The following is a 22,987-nucleotide window of genomic DNA, read 5'->3' on the forward strand; positions in this document are numbered from 1 at the left end:
GAGGGTAAAGCCATCAACGCACTAAACAACTAAAAATGAAACCTTCATAGACATGTGAAAGAATGAACAGGTTGCTAGAGGCTCGAATGGTGCTCGCGTAATGGATCTGAGTACTAGGCTTAGATCCCATGATGGTGTGGGGTTACCAATGATTGGAAATGCTCTCTGAAGACCCACAAAAAATCTTTTCACCATCTGGTGAGAGAATATGGTCATGTCGTTTACTTTGTCATGGAAGACCGTGATTGCTGATAAGTGAACTCTTACGGAACCAACTGATAAACCTGATTTCTTCAGTTATAGTATGTATTCAAGAATTATCGGGATAGAGGAGGATGTTGCCTCGATTCGTCTTTCTTCACACCAGGATTGGAATCATTGCCATTTCTGCAGGTAAGTCCTTCTTGTTGACAGTTCTCTGCTGTTTATTAGTATGTGCCTAACCTGTTCCGAGCATTATAACTCCTCCAGACAGAGCCACTTAGTAGCTACGCTGTGAGATGAAGTCTTTGTATTTCTGGGTGGCAAATCCGGACCACGTTCTGATAAAGGAGATCGCATCTTGGGGGAAGCGTTATCGGTTTGCATATTGACATGCTTATGAGATCTGAGAACCATGTCTGTCTCGGCCAAGCTAGTGTTATCACTATGGTGGTTGCTCTGTTGGTTTTGATTTTGTGTACGACCTTGTGTATTACTGGTATGGGTGGAAACACATTTAGTAGTCCTTTGTCCCACTTGATTAGGAAGGCATCTCCCATCGATTGCGATCCTATTCCTGCTCTCAAGCAGAAAAGATGACACTTGTGGTTCTGTTTTGTGGCAAACAGATCTATCAATGGATGCCCCGATAGATGAAAAATTTCTTTAAGAACTTCATCATTCAACTGCCATTCATGGTTGCATGCAAACTGTCTGCTTAGATTGTCTGCAATGGTGTTTTGCTTCCCAGGTAGGTATGCAGCCAATATGTTGATGTTGTGTTTTATATACCAGTTCCAAAGCCTCATTGACTCGCTGCACAGAGAATGGGATCTGGCTCCACCCTAATGGTTTATGTAAAACATACATGCTACATTGTCCATCATTACTTTTACTGACTTGTTCTTTATGTGTGGTAAAAAGTGTCGGCAGGCATTGCACACCGCTCAAAGTTCTAATATGTTTATGTGCAGGTAAATTTCCTATTTCGATCATTGGCCCTGAGCAGTGTACTCCTGCATGTGTGCTCCCCATCCTAGGAGTGATGCATCTGCTGTAAGCATGATTGAGGGTGGAATCTGGGAAAATTGAATTCCCGTCATCATATTCTTTTCCTGAGTCCACCATATCAGGGAAGCTTTTACTTCATCTAGTATTGACAACCATCTGTCCAGACAGTGTTTGTTTGGTTTGTATACTGAGGTGAGCCATCCCTGGAGGCAGCGCATATGTAATCGTATATGTCGCACCACGAAAGTCGTGGCTGCCATGTGGCCTAGGAGATGGAGCACAACACGAGCTGTCACAATATGAGTGTTCTTTACTAAGGACCTCAGGTGCATAATAGCTCTGAATCTTGGCATTGGGTAATGATGTTCTGGCTATTGTTGAGTCCAAAACCGTTCCTATGAATTCGAGATGCTGAGTTGGGATCAAAGTGGACTTTTCGATATTTATTCGTAGTCCAAGTTTCTGAAATATTGCTGTGGTTTGATCAGTAGCGTGTTTGGCTAGGCTTTGAGTAGATGCCTTTATGAGGCAATCGTCCAAGTATGAGAAAATGGAGATTGCCTGCCTCCTTAAATGTGCCGCCACAACAGCAAGGACTTTGGAAAACACCCTCAGTGCCGTAGATAGGCCAAATGGTAAAACTCTATATTGGTAGTGGTTTCCTGAGACCATGAATCTTAGAAAGCACCTGAGCGCCAGGTGGATAGTAATATGAAAATAGGTATCCTGGAGGTTGAGGGCTGAGAACCAGTCCCCTCTTTGTAGTGCTGGTATTATTGTTTTTAGGGTGATCATCTTGAATTTTTGCCTTCTTACGAATTTGTTCAGTGCCCTGAGGTCTAATATGGGTCTCCATCCCCCGCTCTTTTTCTGTACCACAAAGTAATGGGAATAGAATCCCTTCCCTACGTGTTGAGGTGATACATGTTCTATTGCCCCTATCTGTAGGAGATGATCTATTTCTTGTAGCAATACTTGCACGTGAGATGGGTCCCTGAAAAGGGACGGGGAAGAGTAATGGGTGGGGGGGATAGATAGGAATGGGATGCTATATCTAACTTTGATTATTTCTAAAGCCCATTTGTCTGTTGCTATTGATGACCATACAGGATAAAAGGGTCTTAGGCAAAATTTGAAGTTTCCCCTTATTGTGGCTGGCACTGCATGTTGTTCGGGGCTTCTCAGACCCTCGACCAAACCCTCAAAACTGCTGCCTGGGCTGTGAAGATTGAGAGGTGGCGGATGATTGCTGGGGATGTCTGCGGCGTTGCGATCTTTGTTTTCCCCTTCTGGTCTCATATTGTCTATATTGTGGTTGGAATGGGTATCTACAAGGGTAAGTCTGGAACCTGTGCTGTTTCTTTTTCGTTCCAGGTGTGTAAATACCTAATGTGCTGAGGGTTGCCCTGGAATCTTTCATAGAATGCAGGACTTCATCGTTTTTTCCAGCGAAGAGCTGTGTCTTTGTCAAAGGGTAGATCCTCTATTTTAGTCTGCAGCTCTCTAGGAAGGCCTATGGAGCCAGGAGGCTCTTCGCATGACAACAGCTGTGGCTGTTGTCCTAGCCGCTGTATCGGCCACATCTAGGGTTCCTTGTAGAGATGAGCGGGCTGCGAGTTGCCCTTCATTAATGAGCTTCTTAGATTGTTCTCTTTTAGATTCTGGAATGTCATCTGTGAATTGGGACAATTTGTCATAGATATTATGATCGTAGTTGGACAATAACGCTGCGTAATTGGAGACCCTCATTAATAAAGTGGATGACGAGTATATTTTTCTACCCAATAAATCAAGTCTTTTCCAATCTTTGTCTTGTGGAATGAATTTATAGTTAGTCTGCTTCCCTTTTTGATTGGCTGCAACTACAACTAATGAATTCGGGGATGGATGGGTGAATAGAAATTCCATCCCTTTGGCTGGGATTGGATATTTTCTGTCATTCCTCTTGTTGGTTGGAGGAATGATTGCTGGTGTCATCCATATTAAATTAGCTGGCTTCATCAAAGCCTCATCCATTGGGAGGGCGATTTTTTAGGGGGCTGCCGTGTGCAGGATCTTTAACAACTTATGTTGTGACTCTGCCACCTCCTCTAGGGGGATTTCTAGATCCTAACCGACTCTCTTGAAGAGGTCATTGAATTGTTTGGGATCGTCTATAACAGCCGGTGTGGGTGTGATGACTGCCTCATCAGGTGAAGAGGATGATTCATTCAATGGAGGGGAAGTCCCTTGCTGTACAACAGAGGTGTCTGAGTTCTGTTCCCCTCTTGAGCCTCTGAGACTGAGATAGATGGTCTCACAGATTTAGTTGTGCTGACATGGGAACTGGCAAGTCTTTCGTATGGCCTGGAGTAGGAGGAGCAGGTATCTCAGTTGTGCCACTGTATGTGGTATGGCACTGGAGCAAATCATGGTGGACCATAATAAGGGAGAGGCCAGTGTCCTCTATGCTGAGGATAGTGACTAGACTTTACTAAAGGTCTGGTGGGGGAGGAATGCTCAGATGAAAATTGAGCTTCCTCTGCGCCGCTGTCATCAGAGCTGAAGGGATGTACGGGCAAAAAGGTCTCATCCTGTGCAAGGTGTATAGGAGAACCATTGGTAGTATCGGATCTTGGGGATGAAGTATGAACCGGTTAAATATGGTGCTGTTTGCACCTTCTTTTGCCCGATGGTGCCGAGGTCGGTGCCGTGGTCTCAATTGGCTCCACTATAGCGGTCGATGCTGGGATAGCTACTGTGTCAGAAGCCGACGGTGCAGTCGGTGCCCCATTAAGGGTCAGTGCTGTTGTCGGTGCGTTAGCAAACACCGCTGCTGTGATCGGCATATTGGCTATGGTCGGCACTGTGGTCAGACTTGGTGCCGGTGCCATAGATTCCCTCAGCACCGTAGTCGTTTTAGGTACCGTGGGGCATGACGGTGTGGTAGTGACCGATAGCGGATAGTTAGTGTGTTTCTGCACCATGTGTTTATGTGGGGTCATGCTGGAGGAGGACAGTTTTTTGAAGTCACTTGACTCCTGACCAGGACATTTTGAGTCCTTGGAAGGCACTGGCCACGTTGTACCCAAGGATTCTTTTGCCTCCTTGATACGTGGTTTAGGGGACAGTCTTTTAGGAGAATGCTTTTTTTTTTTTAAAGTAGGTAAGTAACTAAGTAAAAAACTGATCTATGACTGAACTACGCTAAATAACCAACTCTAAATTTGTCTAAAGGGTAATAAAGTTTAACTGCTGATGAGTGTTCTGTCTCGGACCATGGACAGTTTAGAAGGAACTGAGGGGCTTGGGTTGCGCGTGCGTTAGAAGATGCGCCAACAGCGCCGCAAGACAGCAACTGCTCAAGTGCGCGACTTGAGTGAATACTGCTGAGAAGATCTCCAATCAAGGGCATGGGATGCGACAACACCTAAAGTGGAGCAGCCCCAGGGACATCACTCGAAGTGTTTGCTTTTTTTATTTTGGATTTCTGCAGCAACCCTATCATGGATAAATCAGCCTACTGCTTGACCAGAACATGGAGCTTTCCTGGACCCTTTCTAACTTTATTCCTTCTATTTGGCATCACTTAAATTAATTTCCCCTTCCATTAATCACGTTGTTTGACTTTTAATCTAAACCAGCCTCGTGCTGTGCTTGAGCTAAAGTGATTGTGAACTCCACTTCAAGTGATAAGCTGTGTCTTTTGTCTCTTCAGGGAACAGACAAACCTGATCATTCCTCTGAATGGTCCAGGAAAGGGTTGGACCTTGCAAAGCACACAGTTTTGGGACATTCAGGATGGGGGGCATGCTGGAGTCACGTGTCTGATCAGGCTGCTGGAATCAGAGTGCTGAGCTAGAGCTGCTTTACACATAGACACTGCATGTTTTATGCTGGCTGTCAGGGTACAGGCTATGAGCCACAGCAGCAGAGCATATAAAGCACCAAGGTTAAAGGGAAGGCGGTAATGATCCCTCACTGTCTGGATTGCACCCCGGAACATGACAATAGCATCTAAACATAAAAGTGCTTTGAAATCAAAAGCACTCGCTCCCATACAATAAGTTATTTGAACTAAGAGTAGGGACAGCTTGTGGGAGGCATCATTACTCGCTCATTGTGAATGCGGATAAGCAGTTAGAAAAAGTGTTTTCTATTCTGCAATGGATCTATAATTTTGTTGCAATTGTAATCACCTTGGCAAGTTGGAACAGTTAATAGTCAGTTGTCAATCTCAATGATTTTGCTGTTTTTATTCTTTAAGCTTTCACCCAAACTTGAAAAAAGAGGGAAAATTTGATTACATACTTTACATATATGTGCTATCATATTTTGCAATTTAATTTGAAATAGCTCTTAAAACATTCCAAAAAAGGAATAAAGTCCCCCCTTTTCCTTAATATATTTGTATGTATGTATCCTGGGTTTTGTTGGTTTTTTATGAATATTTTTAGTCATGCTTCTATATATGTTGTGTATGGCTATTAGGAATTTTTCAGCTACATATCTGAGTCTTTTGAAATTGCTGAAATGTAAATCAAGTGGAATAGCAGAAATCATTATTTTCACAGTATTTTTTATTTTTTATACACACAACATATGTAGAGTTGGATTATATAATTAAAGACTATTATTGTGTTTGTACAGCACCTAGTACTGTGGAGTCCTGATCCATGATTAGGACTCCTAGGTACTACAGTAATACAAATAAATAATAATATGCACACACACACAAAAGAGACCTGAATTAAGCTTTTATGATAGCCACCATCTTGGCAGATACTAGGAACTGAATCAGGGACCTCCAGAGCTAAAAGTATGAATTTCTATGGCTTGAGTTAAAGAGCCAGATTTCGTAGCTGGAGCCTATAACAGTTGTGCATCCTCTGTGAATCAGGCACTAAAGGAGACACGCACCACACCCTGACCAGTGTGCAACAATTGCACAGGCAACTTTAATTCAGGCATTTCCTAACCTTTGAGTATTCGATTTTGCAACCCTAATGTTCTTTAATGCAGTCCTTTTGTATGCAATAGTATACATCATGTTTCTGTTATTGTGAGTTGTGTTAAACCTTGCGTTAAACCTATGGGTATAACTGTGGACTTCCATTTGGAAAAACGTAAAGAAGTGACTGAAATAATAGCAATCTCCAAATGCAAACACAGGTACACGTCTCCACTTAAAGATTCCAACTTCACTGGAACAACCCACAACATCTTAAATCTGGCTAACTGCTCAGGCAAAAAAGGATAACACTATCATACTAGAGGTGTATAATAATCAGTGTTACACTTCATCATTCTCAGCAGCTCCGGGGAGCTCCACTCAATACACTAACAGTAATTTATATACTCTCTTTCATACACTTCATAAAGGCAAATGCATTTATGAATAGAAACAGCACTACCAAACAAGCAAACTTAACAGATATGAATGGGGAGACGATTTCTAGTGGGAGTTAAAACAAGATGAATAGTCTACAAAGTACACAGATAAAGGAAGGCTGTTACACCAACAGTGGTGAGATTATGGAGGAGGATGGAGTGAAGGGCAGTACTACATAAGCAAAGGGAAGGGATAAAGAGTATTGAAGTATTTTTAAAATGATGGGGGGCAAAGAGGGGATACACTGGATCTTGACATGAGTTGGGAGCCAGAAGAAAAGGAATATAAAATGAATTATATTTGCAAAATATTTTTTTAAAACTTCATGGTGCTTAGACACCATAATTGATATGTACTATAAACACTTGGCATGACAGATTAGCTACCTCTATCCAGGATAAAATAGGATCAGTTAGGTCAGATAGAGTTGTCTGGCCAACAGCTAATGTGGTCCTAATCCTCTGTGTACTTAAAAGGGCCAGGCAGAAGCATTCTGCTTGTGATGGGGATTTGAGACTTGGGAAGGTGAAAAGAGAGAGTTGGTTATTCAAGGAAGGGAGTTGATTATTCAAGGAAATTGGAGAGGCAAGGTGGATGAGAGGATATATTTCATTGAACCAACTTCTGCTGGACAGAGAGACAAGCTTTCATGCTTACACAGAGCTGGAAAAGGTACTCAGAGTGTCATAACTAAATACAAGATGGAACAGATAATTTAGCATAAGTAGTTAGCATTGTCATAGAACTAAAGGGGCGGGTGTTAATGAGCCACTTCTCCTTGAATGGTTCCTTAGATTGTCATACGTAGTTAGCATATATTCTATCTGTTCCAGCTTGTATTTAGCTGTAACACTCTGAGGCCATGTCTATACTGACGGCGGCAAAGTCGTCACCTCCAGATTGATCTTTCTGGATCAATTGAACAGTCAGTGTAGACCCGCTCAATCGATCAGGAAGTCGACGCTGGTAAATCACCCCTCAAGCGGCGTAGCGCTGCGTCGACGGGAATGCTGTTCCCGTCGGCACAGCTCAGTGTAGACAGCACGCAGAAGGGAAGCAGAGCAGTCGACGTGAGTTACGCAAGCTACTCTGCGTAGTTTGCGTAACTCCCGTCAACTGCTGCCGAATCTCCAGGTAAGTGTAGACCAGGGCTCAGTACCTTTCCCAGACCTGAAGAAGAGCTCTGTGTACCTTGAAAGCTTGCCTCTCTCACCAACAGAAGTTGGTCCAATAAAAGTTATTACCTTACCCACCTTGTGTCTCTAATATCCAGGGACTGACATGGCTACAAGAACACTGCATATTCAAGGAAACGTAAACCAAGGATTAGGATTTCAGCTTAGACAGAGTGGAGACAGTGGCATTCCTCAGAACTTTTAAGGAGATGATGGTGATGATGATGATAAGCAGAACTTGTGAACAAAGGAGGTGAGGGAGAAAAAGAAGAGCTCATAATTAAGTAGGAAGCCACTGCTGCAAAAGGTAGAGACAAATGGAAGGTCTGAGGCCTGAAGGGAGACAGAGATGGAGCTGTGAGAATGCTGCTTTTTGTCTAAGAAGCATTTCTGCCTTGGAGACTTTTAGCTGAAGAAAGTTAAAAAAGCAGTCACATATTTGCTTGGTGAGGAGGTGAACAGGGTGGAGACGTAGTTTCTGTTACAATACATTTAAGGAAGCCAATGCCAGCGTATTCACTAGAAAATCTCTCTTTGTTTCACACACTAGGAAAGTATCTGCAAGTAATCCTTCCCCCACAGTTTATAACACATTTCAAACCAACTCAGCACAAATGCACCTCTCCACGTAATCTCATCTACATTTCATTTGGAGAAATTCCTTATGATTTGAATTGAATTTTTTTTTTTTTTTAAAAGTCAATTCCATTTGATTTCAGCTAATCAAAGCATGATTATACAAACAGGAATGTCCCAATCAAAGAAGTTGAAAAGATGAATGCTTTGAGGAAAAAAACCAAAAAACTTTATCCTGTGCATTTAAATGGCCTGCATTACGCAGTCACATTAATCTGTGCTGTCACAGGAGCAAGTTAATAGAGTTAACTCTCAGTTTTAGGATTTCTATAGCAAGACACTGAATGTTTATAGACACTGCAGTCTATAGGTATACAATAGTTAAAAATCAAATCTCCCTCCCACTCCCCCCCAACAATAATTCAACATCAAAATAAATTGCCTTACATCTACTATATGACTCACTCTCAATCTTCCAAATTAAATGGCCCATTGGCAGATTGTTCAGAGTTAAGCAGAATAAAATCACATTAACTGTCATACAAAACTGTTGACAAACACCAATGAAAACAACATCTGAAAGATCACAGGACTTCAGGATATGATTAGCTGCATTTCTGTAAGCTATGTGAAGTCAGTATCTCTCATGGCTTAATGTCTTGTGGGATGGCAGAGACTCTACATGAGAGCTATATATTAAAACAAGAGTTCCCTGCCCAACATATTGGTAAACACTTTTTAAAAGAAGTGTTATTCTATTCTGAAATGCAAGCACAAGAACGATTCTACTGCATAACTAACCAGAGATATGTACCTCATCTTTTATATTAAATGGTAATTATTTTGTATCGCCCTCAGACATTGAATGTAATACTCATTCTTAATAACTTTCCAAACACTTTCTACTAGAGAAGATGAATTTCCATGATACAGCATAAAACAAATATTTTTTACACAGGTACAGGAATCAGATATATAATTTTGTATTACAGTAAGGTTTTTTCCTCATATTAGTGATAATACAAGAAACAGAAATACAGTAAAAACTTCTGCGATTTTGCAAAAAAACTGGAGGATCAGGAAGAGACAAGAATTTAATCCTTTGTGGAGAAACAAGCTTGAATGCCCATGTTTTATATATTCTAGATGTATTTTGGAGCAAGAATGCATGGGTGATGGAAGAACACTCATAGTGCTTAAAAAAGAAACCCAATTGTGTTAGCTTTTAGAGTTTTGTCTGGCTTGATTTTGACAAGAAAGAAAATCAATATTCTTTTAGATTTTGAATCCATGACTTTTAGCTTCCACATTGATTTTCTACCATCTGATTTGACAGTCCAATTTAAAAGTCTATCCTCATCTGCTCTGGCCTACAAAAACAATGCCATAGCACAACAGGGAATTTTAGATGTTCAGACTTTTCATTGCCCCATGGACAAAGACAAATAACTTTCCATGGGAGCAGGACAGAAGTCAAAGCAGTTTATTAGAGCCCCACTATCTTTGTTACATTTCAAACAGCAACCTTTCCCCAATAGACTTCAAAAAGGCATCAGCTACACACATCAATATTAAATGTTAAATCAAACATTCTAATGTTTGTCAATACCTTTAAATCCACTGCTTCATAGACATTGATTTACAAAATTATAGTTTCTTAGAGCTGGGCAAGGTTGGCGGAAAGTTAAGTCCAGGTGACACAGCCAAAGACAGGGCTGGATTTACACCTTACATGCCCCTAGGCGCAGCATCTTCAGCATCCCCCCGCCTACAGCTAACTTTTGTGTTACACATCCCTAGGCACAGCATCCTCAGCATCCCCCCTGCCTATAGCAAACCTTTGTTTTTTACATGCAGGAGAGGGGCTGGCTAGGCCAGCTCTGCACGGGGGGGATGTGGCGAGAGGGGGGCTGGGGTGACCAGCTCAACTTGCTCCAGGTGGAGGGAACATGCTCACCCCTGAGCTCCGGCTTTTGGCCGGGCCAGGGCCTCTGGGGGAAGAGGAAGGGTAGGGGGTGGGGCCAGAATTCCAGCACTCATGTGGGGACCCTAAATTGGCCAGGGCCCCAGGGCACAGGCCTCGTCAACCTGTGCGGTAATCCTCCACTGAATTCCAGTGCCCTTAGGCACGTGCCTACTGTGCCTAATTGGAATTTGGGCTCTGGCCAGAAGCCCTAAAGCCACAGCAACCTCCCACTGGAGGTGGATAGTACTGCCTTCCAGAATTATCAGCAAGATGAGGACAGGGTTGGCATTGCTGGGAACCTGTAGAAACCAGATGATTAGAGTATATTGAGAGTCTAATAACAAATACGTGTATGGAAGCACTTCTTATGAGCTGAGAATTGCAGGAAGCGCATGCACCTTGGTGTTTATATAAACCCAGCTGAAGCAAGACTCCAGTAACACAGCTTCTAATTTTTAGCAACTAAAGATTTTTATATCTGCTAAAGAATCACCCACTTGGGGACTAAAATGCCCCTTTTTGACATCTGCATTTAAAGTTACATATCTCATCTTCCTTTAGCACCTCTAAGGGATCTATTAACATGGTACTTAAGAGCACCAGTTACACAGGTGTGCAGGATGAGATGCATGACACAGGATCTTCATATCATGAATAGACTGTTGATTAATCTGGCTTCTCTGTCATACACTGGAGCTGGAGGGTATTGTTTCAGAGATTGCAAATTCTGCATCAAGAGACTTGTGTATTTTAGTGGATGACAGAATAAAGCCTGACCTGCTTCTACTCTTTTAGTAAAACACTTTTCAGATGTTCATCTAAGAAAGAGGCGGCGGAAATTGGACTACAGTATATTTCCGATTTTGCTATTTGACAATAGTAAATATTGCTACTTTGATACTATTCCACATTCAGAAGGTAGCTTCTGAGCAATGCTCAAAGGGAGAATGTGGTAACGCAGGTGTGAGCTGGGAAGCAGAGCACTGAGGTTATGATATGGTAGGAGCAAGCAGAACAAAACTATTCAATAACTTCTCTCTTTTTCTTTCTTTATCTTCTTTCAAGTATTGGGCCAAATTGTTCATAAAAATAATAATATTTTAAAAACAATTGGTGTGCTTCCTCATCACAATTAACCGTGACTTTTCAAGTCAGTTGAAAATCGGTTTTGAATATTTTAAATCAAGACTCCCATTGACTTCAGTGAAGTCAAGATTTCAACCTAGACATTGAACTTCTTTGATAACACTGAGTCAAATTTTCAAACCATTTACAAACTGCACAAGCCAATATGTGATTCTGAGCAAAAATCAGTAGGCATGTGCATGCTCTTGCAACCAGAGATTCTGTACATGCACCTTTTGCCTATTTACATCCCATGCAGCTACCATTACTTTCCAGGCACTATACCGCAGCCACTTTCAAATCTTTGAACAAATAGCCCTTGGTGTAAAAAGCATAACACACACTTAGTCCTAGTTTTTAAAAATCTCTTTTTGTTCAATCAGTTAACTTCTATCTCACAACCACCATCTTAGTTTTTTTCTCCCTAAGATAAATTAATGAATACAGGTAATAGCTCATAATTTATTCATTTGAGAGACAGGGAGAGAGAGAAAGAGAAGCAGCGTGTACAAGAGAGACTAGAACTAAACAGCAGGAGTTTGAAACAGCTTCTTAAAAGCTTACTAAGATCTTCCCATCTGGCCCATTGAAGATTAGTTGATCTTTCCCTCTCCTTTCACATATTTTTACCATAGCCTGGATACTGTCCCAATGAGCATCTCAAACAGCGTGTATCTTGTGACCCTTTGCTAACCCTGGATGTGGGTCAACATCATCCATTACTATTCCTCATGATATTCCACAGGTGCTTAAGACAAGCAAGATCTGCACTTTATTGCAAAGGGCAGGAGAAACAACTGCAGGATTGTTCAGTTACTGGGGACTGATTGGTTGGTTTGTTTGTTAGTGGAGAAAGTTTGTTTTATTAATAGTCAGCTCTATGAAGAATGATTATTCTTTTCAAATCAGAGAGCTCCCGCAAACTGGGCAATTTAAGGGGTATTTAGTGGGTGCACTCCTAAACCAAACTTCAAAGATTCTCTTTACTAGAGATTGGCTCTATTTTGATGGGAAGCACTTCATAAAACTGGGATGCCATGATATGGACCTATGTGTCGATCCTGCAAACACAGACCTGATTGACTTAAATGCTGTGAAGAACATTGAGGTAAATAGTGAGTTCATAGAATCATAGAGTTGGAAGGGACCTCAGGAGATCATCTAGTCCAACCTCCTGCTCAAAGCAGGACTAACCTCAGCTAAATAATCCCAGCGAGGGTTTTGTCAAGCCACAGCTTAAAAACCTCTAAAGATGGAGATTCCACCACCTCTCTAGGTAACCCATTCCAGTGCTTCACCATCGTCCTAGTGAAAAACCTTTTCCTAATGTCCAACCTAGATCTCCCCCACTGCAATTTGAGACCATTGCTCCTTGTTCTGTCATCTGCCACCACCGAGAACAGCTTAGCCCCATCCTCCCTGGAACCCCCTTTCAGGTAGTTAAAGGCTGCTATCAAATCTCCTCTCATTCTTCTTTTCTGCAGACTAAACAAGCCTAGTTCTCTGAGCCTCTCCTCATAAGTCTTGTGCTCCAGCCCCCTAATCATTTTTGTTGCCCCCCGCTGGACTCTCTCTAACTTGTCCACATCCTTTTTGTAGTGGGGGGCCCAAAACTGGACACAATACTCCAAATGCGGCCTCACCAATGCCCAATAGAGAGGAATGATCACTTCCCACGATCTGCTGGCAATGCTCCTACTAATGCAGCCCAATATGTTATTAGCCTTCTTGGCAACCAGGGCACACAGCTCACTCATATCCAACTTCTTATCCACTGTTACCCCCAGGTCCTTTTCTGCAGAACTGCTGCCTAGCTCATCGGTCCCCAGTCTGTAGCTGTGTATGGGATTCTTCCATCCTAAGTGCAGGACTCTGCACTTGTCCTTGTTGAACCTCATCAGATTTCTTTTGGCCCAATCCTCCAGTTTGTTTAGGTCCTTCTGTATCCTATCCCTACCTTCCAGGGTATCTACCACTCTCCCTAGCTTAGTGTCATCTGCAAACTTGCTGAGGGTGCAATCTACCCCATCCTCTAGATCATTAATGAAGATGTTGAACAAAACCAGCCCCAGCACCGACCCCTGGGGCACTCTGCTTGTGACCGGCTGCCAGCTAAACATGGAGCCATTGATCACTACTCGTTGAGCCCTATGCTCTAGCCAGTTCTCTATCCTTTTTATAGTCCATTCATCCAACCCATACTTCCTTAACTTGCTGATAAGAATACTGTGAGAGACCGTATCAAAAGCTTTGCTAAAGTCAAGGTATATCATGTCCATCGCTTTCCCCACATCCACAGAGCCAGTCACCTCTTCATAGAAAGCAATCAGGTTGGTCAGGCATGACTTTCCCTTTGTGAATCCATGTTGACTGTTCCTGATCATCTTCCTCTCTTCCAAGTGCCTTAAAATGGATTCCTTGAGGACCTGCTCCATGATTTTTCCAGGGATTGAGGTGAGGCTGACCGGCCTGTAGTTCCCTGGATCCTCTTTCCTCCCTTTCTTGAAGATGGGCACTATATTTCCTTTTTTCCAGTCATCAGGGACCTCCCCCAGTTGCCATGAGCTTTCAAAGATAATAGCCAATGGCTCTGAAATCACAACAGCCAATTCCCTCAGCACCCTCGGGTGCATTGCATCTGGCACCATGGACTTGTGTATGTCCAATCTTTCTAAATAGTCTTGGACCTGTTCCTTCAGCACTGTGGGATGTTCACCTCATTCCCATTCTGTGCCGCCCAGTGCAGTAGTCTGGGAGTTGACCTTGTCTGTGAAGACAGAGGCAAAAAAAGGCATTGAGTATCTCAACTTTCTCCACATCCTCTGTCACTAGGTTACCTCCCCCATTCTGTAAGGGGCCCACACTTTCCCTAATGTTCCTCTTGTTGGTAACATACCTGTAGAAACCCTTCTTGTTCCCCTTCATGCCCCTTGCTAGTTGCAACTCCAATTGTGCTTTGGCCTTCCTGATTTCATTCCTGCAAGTTCGAGCAGTATTTTATACTCCTCCCTAGTCATCTGACCAAGCTTCCACTTCTTGTAAGCTTCTTTTTTGCGTTTAAGTTCACCAAAGACTTCTGTGTTAAGCCAAGCTGGACGCCTACCATATTTGCTATTCTTTCTGCACATCGGGATGGTTTGTTCTTGTACCCTCAATAAGTTAAGCACTTGTGTAAGTGTTTCGAAGATGTGGGCACAGAGCCATATTGTGCCATCAAGTTTTATGCAGCAGCTCCCATCAAGATCACTGAATTTCGCTTAGAAGTTTATGACCCAACATGGTCCATGGTTTCCAGGCACAATAAGGATTTAATTTTAGTACATGATAGACTGTTAAAAGTTCTTTACTTCTTTCTAGCTGCTCAATTTATTTTCTTTCTTAATCCAGTTTGTGATATGAATTTAGGGGCTATTCACTATGGCAGCATGAAAGGCATTAAGAGAATGCTCTCAAATACCGCAAATACAAACTGAACAAAAATGTTTTATATTCTTTCAGGATTTCTGGTTATACTTTCATGTAATCAACTTATAAAGCAACTGTGATTTTGGAGTGAACAATGTCAGCTGAATTCATGGATTCATACAATGTACTATTATTTCTGTCACTTCTAATATTCTTGGAATAATGAAACAACTTAGACTGAGCCTATTAAACCTTAACAATAACTATAACTTGAAGAGTCACTGCTACTTTCAGCTGCAATTTTCCTGTGATTACTTGTTGTGACACACTGCATCCCCCATGATCATCCTTATAAGTGTAATTGTGTATTGTTTAATGCGAAGTATATCATGTAAGATGTTTCTGGAATGATCATGACGCATTGGACAGTATTGTTATAGTATTATGTTTGTTATAATGTCGTGTATGATTGAGGCTTTGCTATGTGACATGCCCATCACCTGCAAACACCAAGCAACTGAAGTGCTGATCACATGGGGAAGGTCTGGCAGGAGGCAGACCAGCCAGTCTGTGGTGAGACTCATCTGAGTTTGTAAGGTTGCTGAAAGCGTTAAACTTAGTTTAGAATGTGATTTGCCTTTTGTTTTCTCCTGATCAAATCTGATTTATAATCACTTAAAATCTTTCTATACTTAATACATTTTTGTTTGTTTGTTTGATCTAAAGCAGTGCATTTGGTTTAAGGTGTTCAGAGACTTCAATTGAAGTGACAAGGCTAGTGCATGTCAATTTCTTTGATAAACTGACGAACATATGAGCTTGCAGTGTTCAGTGGGCAGCACTGAACATTGTAAAATGGCAGTTCCTAGCATTGCATCTGGAATTGGGGATAGTGACTGGGGTCATACCACTGCATAATCCCATGAGTGGATGGCTAGAAGCACTCACTCACTAAACTGGGAGTAATTTGCTTTCTGGTGGCTGTACATGAGCTGCCCAGGCGTGGGAGTTAACACAGCAAAGCAGAGTAAGACAGGCTCCAGAAGAGGGGGATTGGGGTGACACAGCAATTCACCAGTCCAGATTGCAGACGGGAATGTCACACTTGTTTATTATTTTCTACACCCAAATGGCATTAAAAAAAAAAAAAAAAGACATATAAAGTGCAAGTTAAAGCACCTAGAACACCATTGGTATTGTACAAATAAGGGAAAAAACAGTTTTCACATAACTAAAGGCTTCAGTACAGTGGTAGGTTTAGTCTTAATTTATACCAACAAGCTAGACCACATCAGTGAGACTGAAAAAAGTGATTGATTTTTGGTGAGTGGCAGTGCTCTGTAATCTAGGATAATGACTATAATCTAATATATTAGATCAGTATTTCCAAGTATACAGATTTCAGTACAAACTTGTATTACAGGTTTAAAGCTAAATTAATTTTCTCATGTTCTCCCCAAAGTGGTGAAACTTCAGGTACTGCATGCATTAATATCCCTTTTAACTGGTATTTCTCAGAATTTCGCTTAATAAAATCAAATTTAAATAGTGTCCAGTATATATTCCATCTGGGATTTATGGCTATACATAGTAGTTTCATCACATTTAAGATGTTTTAGAGTCAAATTTTCATAAAGAAATTTGAAGTGAAAAAAATGTCAGTTGTGCACACGTATTGGTGCATGAAGTTACAAGTACAAACCAGGTATATGCAGATGCAAATGGCTAGTTAGATATCTAAATGACCACTTGCACTCACAAATATCTATCTAATTAGTACACATAGTCACAGAAAGTATGTTTCACTCTGTAAATGGAGAACTGCAAATGCATGTGAACATCAAGCCTTTCTCTCTGTTAAATTCTGGGACATAATACTTTTACTTATAGGAAATCAATATATTATTAAATTGGGTTAATTCAATTCTCCATGTTTACATAAGTGCAATTTTATCCTGAAAAGTGGCTGTGTAAAAATGGCAGCAACCTATTCAACAGCTATGTTCCTTCTGTGGACTCAGTAATACCTGCTTACTTTACTAAAAAAAGAATAAGTCTGTATTGCTCTTTTCTCCTGTTAACCCTGCAGAGTCAACACTGCTAAGGGAATGAGCCAGACTCCATTACTTCTTGTGTATCATCAACAGAATTTTTACTCAAGTTTCCATCTGTATAAATCCACTGATGGTAATTGGAAAAAACACAGGTTCCATGACAGCCCTTACCATAAACATTGGTATAGCTGACACACCCTCTCAAACATCAGCAGGATGCATGTATTTGAAAAGGGATGGTTCAGTCATGTTGCAGAGTAATTTGTACTCTGAAGACAGAACATTCAGCAATGGGTCATCATTCAGAGCACATTTTCCACAGTTTGCCCAGTGTCTTTCTAAAGACAAGAGTATTGAACCTGAGTGCTCGCTGCAAAACCTATTAAAACAATCAAAAGGCATATTTACCATACATATTTAGTGAGCAAATGTATACTGTAACTGTGTTAAGATGCAATCCAGTTGAGAAATTAGGGTTTTCATATCCATGAGATAGTAACAATACAAGGAGAAGACACGCACTGGAAGGAAACTGGTTCCGCTAATTCTGGCTGAATTTTCAGCCTGTATGAGTACACATATAAATCTTGAATTTAGGGAGGATTTTCTGTGTGCCTATTAGCTTGACTTCACATGCGAGTCTTTGAAAATTTGGACCCGCCCCCAACAATAGAATGGAGTGGATACTTGTGAATTAGATAATATGATGGCCTTTCTTCTCTGGTGACTATTTTTTTTAGGTTGCAAATTTTGGCAACGGATTGTTTCACAAGCAAAAGAAAACTGAGGAGAGAGATCATATTTTTTATAATCCCATGTACTAGGTGAAAATACTGTAATCCAAGAGGTGCCCTCAGCAACAAAATTAAATCTCAAGGATTTTGTAAAGGTAATCTGCTGAACGGCTCCCTCTCCATCCCAAGAGAGAGTTCCTAATAGGATGTCCATTTTTTCATCTTCGTGAATATAAATTAAGCCTTTTCATGCTGAAGATCTGTTCTAGAGACCTCATCTTTTTTCAAAATGTATCTCTCAGTGTTCTAAACACCAAGCCAGGGTTTTCCAGACTAGGATTTCACTATCCTGATTTACCAGAGATTGGACAACAGTTGAATGTAAATTCTCTTTTGAGGGTGTAACAGTAAAGTATTTGTCTTTTACTGTGACTGGAGGAGTATCCTTCCATCTCCATTGCCTCACTATATATTTAAGATACTGTAGTATACTGCATAATGTCTAGAAAAGATTCTGGTATCATCTTATATAAAAAAATAATCAGTGTCACTAAGTTCAAGAGTTTTACATATATCAGTTATATAATGTCCTGTCTGATATTGAGTGAAGTTAAGACCTCCATGCTCTCTATTTTCTGGCTTCAAAGAGGAGGACAAAGTACAGTGTATGTAAAAAGTCCTTTGAACATCTTGGAGAAAAGAGAGAACGTTTTGTAACATTCATCATAAATCTGGAAAAAAATATTAATCTTATTTCCTCCCATAGAATTTATTCTCTTTCTTTCCTTGTAACTGCAGCCATATAGACTTGGTTCCTAGCCTATGAGAACACAGTTTTACAGTCTACCACTTCTTTTCACCTAATTCATAATAAACCTGATGGAAATGACAAATATGGAAATTCAGTATGGAAGCTACAGCTTTTTTTAATACAAGTTGTTTAGGGATTGCTAATGATATGCCACAGCTGCTTTGGATTTTGTGCATGTTCTATTCCTACTTTAAAAAAACCTTGAACACTGCCAAAATTGAAAAATTGCTGCAAACTCATAGGACATGGTATTTTGTAGAGGACTATGTCCTGTCTCAATAATAAAAGAAAGTGGATATGTCTGAGAAGAAATTAATGATCATGTCTAAATCCAGCCCTGGTCTTTTACCGTAAGCAATTTATATTACATGCATTACATGCATTCAAGGATCTGCTGAGCATAATGCACAATGTATTATAAATAGAAGGATAGTCGAGGCTTTACACAACACTCTTTCCCAGTCAACATTTTGTCTCATTGCCTGCCATTTTCCTGCTCATGCTTTGCACATTACCAACTCCAATTCCCTCCACTCTCCATCTGTATTTTTCTCCAAGTGCCTCCACATCTTCTCCCATATGGCTCTGTGTCCGAAATGATCTCCTTGTTCTGTACACCGTTTAACTCTAGCTATCCTTCTAAAACTTTCTCAAACCCCACCTTTTACTACCTCCCTCAAATTTCACAGTCAATTTAATAGAATAAATGTTAAAATATATGGAACTATCGTCACCTACAGAATGAAAACAATTAATATAATGACCTTAGGCAATATATAAACTGCTCTTCCTCTCCATACCCTTCTCTATTACATCAACCAGTGTCATGTCCTGTCTACAATGTAACCTAGATAGTTCTTCTTGTTTCTTGAGGCAGGGATCGTGTCCGAAAGGGGTGTTGAATAAAAGATAACTCTTATTTGCCTGCCCACATGTATCAATGTTAGAAAATACACTGTGAAGCTGCTTTGACAATAAAGACAAGAAAAAAAAGAGGGTTACTTGCCAGTAACTGCTGTTCTTCAAGATGAGTTGCTCCATTACAGGTGTGTGCATGCCTCCATGCACGATTACCAGAACCCTTTTTCCCCTTAGCAGACCCTGTAGGGCTAGCTTCGGCACCCCCTGGAACTCTGCACACATGCCACGGTATATGAGGTGCTACCGGCTCTACGCCCCCCTCAGTCTCTTCTTTCCACCAACTCCAGCAGCGGGGATGGAGGGTGGGTCATGGAATGGACATGAGCAACACATATCAAAGAATGGCAGTTACTGGTAAGTAATCCTCTCTTCTTCGAGTGCTTGCTCATGTCCATTCCATTATAGGTGACTAAAAAGCAATACCTTGGAGGTGGGTCAGAGTTACCGATGAACTGCTGCAGCACTGCTCCGAAGCCTGCGTCTTCCCATGACTGCTGGACAATGACATAGTGGGACGTGAAGGTATGTACTGATGACCAGGTAGCAGCTCTGCAGTTGTCCTGCATGGGTACTCTCGCTAGGAAGGCCATAGACTAAGCTTGAGCTCTGGTTGAGTGTGCTGTGATGGTTCCTGGAAGCAGCACCTTTGCCTGCTCATAGCAGAACTTGATGCAGGAAGTTATTCATGAGGAGATGTGCTAGGCAGAGACAGGTGAGCCTTTCACCTGGTCGGCCACCGCAATGAAGAGCTGCGTCGATCTCCAGAATGGTTTTGTTTGCTCAATGTAGAAAGCCAGGGCCGGTCTTAGGTCTAGAGAGTGCCACCTTCTCTCTTCCTCTGAACCGTGAGGTTTGGCAAAAAACACGGGAAGAAAAATATGTTGGTTTTAATGAAACAGGGAAACCACTTTGGGCAGGAAAGCTGGATGCGGCCTCAATTGAACCTTATCTTTCTAGAACACAGTATAGGGGGGCTCCAAGGTAAGCACCCTAATCTTGGAGATCCTTCTTGCCGAGGTAATGGCCACCAGGAAGGCCACCTTCCAGGAAAGGAGGAGCAGAGGACATGAAGACCTGAGTTCAAAGGAGGGCCCCATGAGATGTGAAAGGACCAGGTTGAGATCCCAGGGAGGCACCGGGTCACGACCTGTGGATAGAGCCTCTCTACCCCTTTCAGGAATCTAATCGTCATCAGGTGGGAGAACAGCAATCTCCCTTCTAGCGGCTTATGGAAGGCCAATAAAGCTGCTGCGGTGGCCTCCCTGAAGGTTCACCTCAGTCCCTGGAGATTTAGGTGTAGTAAATACTCCAGGATCGCCTGTATTGGCGAGAGACTAGGCAAGATACCCTGGGACTCTGCCCAGCAGGTAAACCGTCTCCACTTAGCCTGATACACGACTTGCGTGGAAGGCTTCCTGCTACCCAGCAGGACTTGTTGGATCTGCGCCGAGCAGGCTCGCTTGTCCTCGGTCAGATGCAGACCCTCCATGCCGTGAAATGCAATGAGTCCAGCTCTGGGTGCAACAACTGATTGTGATCCTGGGACAGGAGATTGTGCCGTCTCGGGAGCTCCAGAGGAGGAGCAATTGAGAGGTCCAGCAGCATGCTGAATCAATGCTGGCGTGGCCAGGCTGGAGCGGTCAAGATAATGTTCACCTTGTCCCTTTTGATCTTCAGCAGTACTCTGAATAGGAGGGGAATGGATGGGAATGCGTACATGAAGCTCCCTGACCACTGCAGGAGGAAAGCATCGGGAGATCGACCCGGCCTCTCGGACAAAGAGAGAGCAGAACTGTGGGCACTTTTTGTTCCATGCTGACACGAACAGGTCCACCTGGGGAGAGCCCCACTTCCAGAAGATCATAGACACCACCTCTGGATGTAACAACCAATCATGGCGGGGTAAGAATAACCTGCTAAGGCGGTCCGCCTCGTTGTTCTTCACACTGGGGAGGTGAGAGGCTATCATGTGAAAATCATGTTTCACCACAAAGTCCCACTGACAGATAGCTTCCCCACAAAGGGCTGAGGAACGGGCTCCCCCCTGCCTGTTGATGTAGTGCATAGATGCTGCGTTGTCTGTCAGCACCTGTACCACCCTGCCCGCAATGAACTGGAGGAGCACTCTGCACACCAGGCGAATGTCCCGCAGTTCTTTCACATTGGTGTGCAGGCACCTCTCTTCCCTCAACCAGACACCCTGTGTGCTGAGGTTGGCGCTGATATGGGCACCCCACCCTATGTCCGAGGCGTCCAATATCAGGATAACTGAGGGAACTAGCTCCTCGAACGGAACAGCCCTTAACACTTCCACCAGTCCAGGGAGGCTAGGACGTGTGGGGGGAACTGCTACCACCTGATCCAGAAGGTGCCAGCTTGGAATGTACACCAAGGCCAGCCATGCTTGAAGCAGTCTGAGCTTTAGGCGAGCCAGCCTCACCACATAGGTGCAGGCCACCATGTGTCCTAACAGCTGTAGACAATGTCTGGCTGTTGTCGTAGGGCATTGATGCAGGCAGGCAATAATGGAGGACATTGCCTTGAAGTGCGGCTGGGGCAGGAAGGCTCTGTCCTGGTATGCGTTCAGGATCACGCTGATGAATTCTATGTGCTGCACAGGTGTTAACGTGGACTTTTGCTTGTTTATCAGCAGGCCCAGCCGGCAGCAAGCGGTACATGTCAGGCTCACACTGTTCTGAACTTGGGACCTGGATCTGCCTCTGACTAGCCAATCGTCCAGTTAAGAAAATTTGTACCCCCTTCCCCTTAGGTGCACAGCCACCACCACCATGCATTTGGTAAACACCCTCGGGGCTAAGGACAGGCCAATGGGTAAAGCTGTAAATTGGTAGTGGGAGCCTGCCACCATGAAGCGAAGGAAGAACAGTGGGTTCTATCTGGGGGGCAGTGCCCCGCAGGCGACCGTGACTGGTGCCGCCTCCTCTCTTGGTGCAAGACTGACATCAGGAGGGCAACTCCATTTCCTGCCTCGATGCAGGTTGGCCCGATGACTGAGACCTGGGACAACTTCTAGGGAAGTGGCGCTGCTCCACCCTATGCAACTGACCTGCCAGATATCTTCCTCCCCACACCGGGGATCTCCTGAGCCATTCAGGGCTTCCCCTGCACCACCAGCCCCTTCTACCTCGGTGGAGGTCGGGACGGAGGTGGAATAGGCAAGGCCAACAAGGTTCTTGCCGCCTGAAAGGCATCCGGTGTCGACAGGGCCAGCAGGTGTAGAGGGGCTCTTCCCCTTCCAGGAGACAGGGGTGGCTCCCTGATCGGAGATGCTGACTCCGGCAAGCGGGTCTCCTTGGCCCGGCCCTGGTGCAGTTCAGTGCTGGACCCCACCTGCTTGGACGGTGTAGGGGAGAGACCGTGTTCCAAGCGCTGCTTCCGCTTCTTCAGAACCGGAGATGAGGTGCGGTGCCAACCTGGGGCCGGTGCTGATGGTGCACTCTGTACTGACCCCATGCTCGGTACTGAGACACAGCGGGTTGGCTTGGAGGCCAGATGGAGCGCTGCCTCCATAAGCAAGGCTTTCAAACGGATTTCTCTGTCCTTCCGAGTCCTGGGTTTGAAAACCTTGCAGATCATGCACTTTGCCTTACAATGGGCTTCCCCCAAGCACTTCAGG

At 43.1% G+C, this 22,987-nt stretch overlaps 1 protein-coding gene across 2 annotated transcripts in view; it reads right to left on the reverse strand.

Annotated features, from left to right (window-relative positions):
• CAMK4 (calcium/calmodulin dependent protein kinase IV) overlaps nt 1-22,987 on the reverse strand; it is a 279,841-nt gene that overhangs the window by 156,101 nt on the left and 100,753 nt on the right. The window lies entirely within an intron of this gene.

This window comes from Emydura macquarii, unplaced genomic scaffold, assembly GCF_026122565.2.
Source record: "Emydura macquarii macquarii isolate MOO-44397 ecotype Brisbane River unplaced genomic scaffold, CSIRO-AGI_Emac_v2 contig_2897, whole genome shotgun sequence".
Lineage (NCBI taxonomy): Eukaryota > Metazoa > Chordata > Testudines > Chelidae > Emydura > Emydura macquarii.